The following is a 6,571-nucleotide window of genomic DNA, read 5'->3' as shown; positions in this document are numbered from 1 at the left end:
GGGTCTGCAGAAAAAAAATATTGTATAGGCCGGGGACATGAGACAGAAAGAAATGGGAACTTTTCTTCCTTCTATTTTTGTGAATGGAAAGGCTGAGGATGTCAAGAGAGTTCAGTTAAAATATGTGCTTTATAGAAAATAATAATAATGTGTTTTATAAAGTTTATAGCATAGCTGGCCTACCCAGTGAGGTGTTCCTAGTGGTGGTGGTGGCAGCGTGTCAATGTGTTGAGAGGAAGAGGTGGTCTGGGAAATTCTGCTGAGCAAACTCCGGGTCCATTTCCACCCCCCAGTTAGTCCACTCCACTCAACTGGTTCACACAGAGTGGGTCTTTGGGTGTTGTTTTGAGATCTCTTCCAGTGGTTTATCAGTATCTCCTTCTGGTCCAAGGAAGGAAACTTTGTTATCCTTAGCATTGACCTACAGAATATGTTTGTAACAGCGCTGCTTGTGTGGCATTTTGCTATGTAGTGATCGAAAGAAAAAAACAGACCTTTGCACATTTTTGCACTATATGGTGGGTGTATGAGGAGATTTACATTTCCTGCACAGCTAAGTCCCATGTGAAGTTACCTTGTGCTGTATTTGACATCTAGCAAGGTCTCTGTTTGAAAGGAAAGATCTAAACTTAAAAATGAAGTGGCCAGAAGATATGGTAAAAGCAGATAGTGTAGCTGGTTTTAAGAAAGATTTGGACAAATTCCTGGAGGAAAAGTCCATAATCTGTTATTAAGACATGGGGCAAGTGTCTGCTTGCCCTGGATCGGTAGCATGGAATGTTGCTACTCTTTGGGTTTTGACCAGTTTATTAGTGTCCTGGATTGGCTACCATGAGAATGGGCTACTGGGCATGATGGACCATTGGTCTGACCCAGTTAGACTATTCTTATGTTATGTTCTCATCTGTAGGGGCCTTTGTTTTCACTTCTTATTTTAATGTATTTTTTTCTGAGAACTTATCAGTGTTTTTTATAATGGGAACAAAAATGGAAGAGAATTAATGTGTGTGGGATGAGGGGGGTAACTAATTTCTTCAGCTAAATATTTCAATCCACCTCAACCAGACATAGGAGAACTCACGCACCATTCACACACCCTCCAACCAAAAACATCAAAAGAAAAAAACTGTTCGACAACCTCCTAGCCATTCGAGCTGCAACACTCACACTCGACCCCCAACTCTACAACCTATTGACCTCGACCACAAACTACAAAACCTTCAAAAAAGAAATAAAAACCCTTCTATTCAAAAAACACATAAAACCGAACTAACACAATCAGAACTGTCCCAAGCATCACCTGCAACTACTCCATATGTACTTCTGATGTCATGACAATTCAGACATAATTTATGTTATGTTGTTTGGAATATAAGAAAATTTTCACTGCCTGTTTCTATTCTGACCATTTATTCCGTTTCATGGTCATTACAAAAAATATTTTTTACATGGGGGGGTGTAAAAAAAAAATGATGGGCCCCGGGGTGCCACATACCCTAGGTACGCCACTGGTGATATGTAGTAGTAATTTCTGGCAGGTATTTGAGGACTGGATTGGCCACTGTAGGAAAAAGGATACCTGGGCTAGATGGACCATTGGTTTGACCCAGTATGACTGTTCTGTTCTTCTAGTCCTTCAGGAAAAGGTCATAAGAAGGGGTCTTCTGAATACAGCAGATTGTCTGGGAACAAGCACAGGTACCTTTTCTCAAAGACAGAAGAGGTCACGCCCATTTACATATCAAATAGCATTTTACACACAGCATAGCATTTTAACACACCAACTCACTGACAGCCAAAGCATTTTATGCTCCTGAATGCAGGTGTGCTGCTTTGTTGTGAACCAACTGTAAAGAGGATGACAGGTTGTGGTAAAACCCATAAATGAGGCAGTCTCAATCTATAGAACTAACCCTCAGTACTCAGATTAAAGTTCTTAATACAGTAAAATCATCCCAGGGCTTCATCGCCGATATTCCTGAAACAAATAAATGTTCTGTAGACATGCAGACAGCATATAAAGGCTTCTCCGCTATTTCAGACTTGGTCTTGGGGAGTAAACTGCCTCTACCTGTTGATAAAACTCAGATCCTGAAATGGAATCTCTTACATCCTTTTGGCTCCTTTCCAACTCAGTGAATTGGCTCATTTAATACTCTAGCTTTGCAGTGTTAAGGAACTTGACGTTTATGCTAATCCCAGGTTGCCACGGTGGGAGATAATGCCTTTTTAAAGCTCACATTAATAAGCAGACTGGACATTATGTCCTTTAAAACAGTGGTGTGTGATGTGGTAATTGGACTCTTGTAATGATCCTTGCTTGGACTTCCCGGGGAAGTTCAGTCTGGATTCTATTAACGGCTGAACGTCAAGCAGCTCAGGACCGTTAACACAATAATGGCTAGTGCGCCTAAGAAAAAAACAGGCTTTGGTAATGTAGGCCTGGCTTTTAAAGGCCTACATTAGCAGCGCCTTTTTTGAGAATTGGACCTAGTAGCACCAAAGGTCATCTCCCCCAATACATCCCCAACCATGTCTGCTTTGACCATAGGTAGCGCTAGCCGCCATGCTGTAGGTGTGATTCTGGTGAACAATCTGTCTTTATCTACCAAGTCTATGCCTTTCAGTATTTTTAATGTTGCGATGATGTCCTCTCTCAATCTTCTCTTTTCAAGGGAGAAGAGGCCCAATTTCTCTAATCTCTCACTGTATGGCAACTCCTCCAGCCCCTTAACCATTTAGTCGCTCTTCTCTGGACCCTTTTGAATAGTACTGTGTAAAGAGTACGACAGGTTGTGCCAATAGGATTTTTGCTGCCGTAAAAATGTATATTGCTAACCTATACGTTTCTTTAGGGATCCCCTTCTATTGTAAAATTGAGTAGGCAAACGGATTATGAATTGGTTTCAAATGACAGTCAATTACTGCACTGATTTAAAGCCAATTAAAGCAATTAAGTTAGGCACCAGTAGGCGAGATCAAAGCATTTACCGGCGACTAATTTATGGCACTGTTTTATAGAATAGGCCCTCATGAATAGGCATCAAAATATAGTGCAGATAACCTTTTGATTGGTTAACATCTGTCTTATACTTTACTTCTCAGTATGTAGTCATACCTCCACCTCACCAGCCAATTGGGACGCATGTTAAAAAAAAAAAGGATGCAGCAAATGACACCTATGGTGTAGGCAGCTGCCTAAGACTCCGGTTGACCCAGGCAGGAGCATTGTTCCTTCGTCTGGGGGACCCAGACAAGGGGCGGTCATAGGATGAGGTAGGGGATCATATGACACTATCAGGGATTTTTGGGGAAGTGGTTGGAGGAAGAGAAAGGGAGGCAACTTCCAAGACAACTTTTTGGTTAATTGGAGAGGGCACTACAGAAAGCAATCCAGAACAGGGTGGTAAAGTTGGAGAAGGGGGAGCTGCTAGACATCTGCTCTTCTCAGCTAATCCTTCTATGCTGCTCTGGACCTAGCAAAACTTTCCCCTTGCACAATGCACGTGAGAATATTTTTTTAATTGTATAGTCATGGAACTGTTAATGATCACATTAATACACATTTTAATGCAGTGTGTGGCAATTCTTTCCACTTGCTGAAACCGTCTCTGCATTGCTCAGTTAGTAAAACCAGCATAATGCTTTCTGCATAGGCTCTAGGAATAATAATAATAACAGCTTATATACCGCAATACCGTGAAGTTCTATGCGGTTTACAAAAGATTAAGCAAAGGTACAAATTGACTGACTTCAAGAGGGGAAGAAGAAAGAGAAGTAATTAGACAGGAAATTCATTGTTGAGGAGAAAAGTGATCAAAAGGACAGTAGGTCGCTATTGAGGGGAAAGTGATAAGTGGATCAGTTGTCAAGATGTTTTAGGAACAGGTGTATTTTTAGACATTTCCTAAATTCCTCATAAGTAGAGGGCGAAAGTAATTGTTCTAGGTCTTTACCCCATGATGCTGCTTGGTGTGAGAGAAGGAATTCATGGAGTTTTTTTCAGGAATCTGAAAAGAAGCGACAAAACTGTGTTTCAGGTTCTTACCCCAGAAATTCAACAGTTGTTCCCAGCTCAATGGAAGTGGATTTCTTTGGATTTCTTCAGTCAGTGGTTCCACCAATAACTGCATAGGATAAATTCTGGGTCGCTCTCTTAACCAGCAGTAATGGAAGTTAATGTGTATACAAGGTACAGAAAAAAAACCTCATGCATCAAGTCTTTTGCTTTATTAAATCTATTTATATAATTTATTACTTGTTAATGAAATGATTTCAATTTGGGTTATATAAACACTGTATGCAGAAGGAGAAATCTACATTTCAGATTAATCACCCAAGACATCTTTACAAATATAGACATTGTACAAAATTCCTAAGGCCAGGATAAAAAAATACAGAAAGAAAAGTAGTGTTAAAATACATATTACAAAATTCATTAGTTCATAACCCAGGATAGTAGAATTAAGCCCTTTGAACTTAAATGGACAAGTCAGTTTTAAAATGAGGTAAAGACTGAGGGTGGCAGGAGATAAATTTGTTTACTTAGTAACAAAGTAGGTGATGGCAGGTAAAGATCTTCATGATCCATCAGTCTACCCAACAAGATAAACTGCTATAGATTGATATTCAAAGCAATTTAACTGGCCAGAAATGGCTCCTGGCTGTGTAAATCACCTGTTCAAGGCTAACTGTTCATTTTCAGAGGCTTAACCGGTCAGCTTGAGCCTAACAAAAACCCAGATACAGTCAAACCTTGGTTTGTGAGCATAATTCATTCCAGAAGCATGCTTGTAATCCAAAGCACTCGTATATCGAAGCAAATTTCCCCATAGGAACTAATGGAAACTCAGACGATTCGTTCCACAACCCAAAAACTTTAATACAAAATACTATATGTACTTGTATTGCAAGACCTCGCCCGTTTAGAACAGTCACTATACTCCCTCCGCGTTAGAGAGAGAACCATTGGCTCAGTTGTGATGATGTGACGCGTGTATACTGTATGTACTCGTATTGCAAGACTTTGCTTGTATATCAAGTTAAAATTTAAGAAAATGTTTTGCTTGTCTTGCAAAACACTTGCAAAACAAGTTACTTGCAATCCAAGGTTTTACTGTATATATAAGTATAAATAAGACCACGTAAAAGTCAGTCCTATTTTTATGTGATGCCCCATAATCAGATAAGTGCTGAATATGGCACTTAACCCGTTATTCTCAAATATCCCAGAATTTCACTGCTAAAGTATGGATGGACAGAGATAGCCTCGGCTTAGAATACCCACAGTACAAAACAAAGGCAAAGATGTCCTTCCAACCAAAAACAAGCCTTTATTCAAAACATGGTCCCAACAAGGATCCTAGTTTTGGCATATCTAAACGCCTTCCTCAGGGGACACTGGTCCAAGTACTTTTGTCACTATCGCTCCTCGGACCAGTGTCCCCTGAAGAAGGTGTTAGATATGCCAAAACTAGGATCCTTGTTGGGACCATATTTTTGAACAAATGAAGGCTTGTTTTTGGTTGGAAGGACATCTTTTGCCTTTTTAAAAATTGCTTACGTCTGGACATGGCCTGGCAATGGTCAACAAAATATTGCACACTGCCAGCTGAATATCAGACCCCTAGCATATATGACAACATACACATACTTGATTCTTGAGCTGTCTTTGTGTCCCCTGGTCCAGATTCGGGTTGTGGCCATCAAAGACCAAGCTGGGTAGAAATGCTAAGGTGACATTTTGGGCCGGATTCTGCAACTGGTCGCGTGTCAATCATGTACTGGCACCAGTAGCAGAATTGCAGCCACATGTAAAGTAGACTCGAGAAATGTAGGCTCAGCGTTTTACTGGCCTACATTTCCAGTGCCTACTTTACACGAGAATTGCATCCACAGGAGCTCCTACTGGCATCTACGGTCACTTCCGGCGCAAGCCATGCCCACTTTGACCATAGGTGTCAGTAGGCACTTCTGTGGGTAGGACATTGGCGGCCTGTTCTGTAGGCGCCTGCAGATGCTTACATTTTTTAAAGTTTTTAATTGGTTTTAAATGATGCAGTCAATTACTGCTTCGCTTATCGTCAATTAAACCAATTAAGTTAGGTATTGGTAGGATGCCTACTGCCACCTTTTGGCATCCCTACAAGAATTAGGGCTTTTATGATTACAGTAGACAAAGAAACAGTAAGATATAGGAATAGAAAGCTAAATTGCTTCCAGTTAAAGGAACTTCCTCAACAAAAGAAAAGAAAGGAGAAAAAAGAACACAGAGAGTAACTTATATCACCCAAGTTAGCAGTCAAACTGAGAAGGGCATTTGCTGTGCTTCTGTGTGTTAAGCTGCAAAGAACAACTCCTTCACCTTAAGGAATGATGAATGCCTAGGAATTTATTTCCTGAAATTATAGTAAGGGCCCTGAGCCATTAGTGAGAGGAATTGTGTTCTGTAAACGAATGGAAAGCCCCATAGGACCATCTTTTTCAGCAAACATATTGTAGATATCACTTTAACATGTGTTCTGCTCTTTTATTGGTTTCTGGTACAAGAGCCCCATAAAGTAATAAGGTG

The sequence above is a fragment of the Geotrypetes seraphini genome, chromosome 4, assembly GCF_902459505.1.
Source record: "Geotrypetes seraphini chromosome 4, aGeoSer1.1, whole genome shotgun sequence".
Lineage (NCBI taxonomy): Eukaryota > Metazoa > Chordata > Amphibia > Gymnophiona > Dermophiidae > Geotrypetes > Geotrypetes seraphini.
The sequence above is the reverse complement of the archived record's forward strand: the minus strand, read 5'-3'. Positions refer to the sequence as shown.